The sequence below is a fragment of the Anas acuta genome, chromosome 5 (assembly GCF_963932015.1).
Source record: "Anas acuta chromosome 5, bAnaAcu1.1, whole genome shotgun sequence".
NCBI classification, from domain to species: Eukaryota; Metazoa; Chordata; class Aves; order Anseriformes; family Anatidae; genus Anas; species Anas acuta.
This window is the reverse complement of record NC_088983.1, coordinates 55,541,110-55,542,245: the sequence shown is the minus strand read 5'-3', so window position 1 is coordinate 55,542,245 and position 1,136 is coordinate 55,541,110.

Sequence of the window (1,136 nt, the reverse complement as noted above, 5' to 3'; positions counted from 1 at the left end):
CAAGCTGCTAGAATATAAGATACTAACACAGGTGTTCATCTTATTTCACAAAAGAGTTGAGGTTGTGTTATTTTGATCAAGGATTTCAGGCCAATTTCAGGCAAATATTTCAGAGGAACATTTAATTATCTTATGTAGTGTAGTCAGATTCATTTGTACTGGACCGTCTAACATTGGCTGTATGAAAAGTCAATAGGAAAACAATAGCAATTAATGGAGAGGAAAGAGATCATCAGCAGCAAATCAGGTACTTACAGGCACAGTAGACTGAAGTGCATTAGACCTGATTTCTGTTTCTCCCATAAAATCAAAACTCAAGACACAACCAGCTTGCCTACTTGAAGCGGTTTTACCCCAGATCCCACACCAAGGGATGCAGTCACTGTGCTGCTGTTTAGCTCCTTGAATCAATCTACTTTGGAAAAGCTACTCCTGTGGCTGCCAGAGACTCAAAAAACAGTCAGAATGAATCCCAATAAAATTCAGATACTCTAGTCCTCTAACTTCCAATTTCTCAGGCTTTATTTTCTTCAGTGTTCATTCCAAATGCTTAAAATGTTGGCTCTGGTCATCATTTTAGAAACTGAAGTTGCCCACTTCAGTACTCTACCAAAAAGAATTATGATAACGACAATAAAAGTTTTCCTCTCATGGTATAATAGGTCTATGCTTTTATGGGCTGTTCCGGCTGAATGGCTCATTCATCACTCACTAATTCTTCTTCATTGTTTTGTTACTTGGTTTTCTGTGTGTTTATTTTCCTTCAGCTATTTCCAACTTGAGTAGACAATACTTTGTTATATCATTTACAGTCTTGGATGTTATGGTAGTCCAATGCAAACTCATTGCAAAACTCTAATCCCATGATTCCTTGAAACCCCTGCAGCCATCTGTATGTTCCCTATCTCTATAGGGAAGTCTCCTTGGTAGGAAAAGGAATAGCTAAATTTACAAGTCCACCTTCTTGTTATGCGAACAAGGCACATTGCATAAACATTACCCAACATTACCCTCTCTTATGGAAATTCATCATATTTTGGATGATTTTTCTGAACAGAACATTCAATCATAAGACAATTCTTATTCTCAGTGGCACACATATTGAGATACCATTGCATGTGTCACTTTTAGGTCAA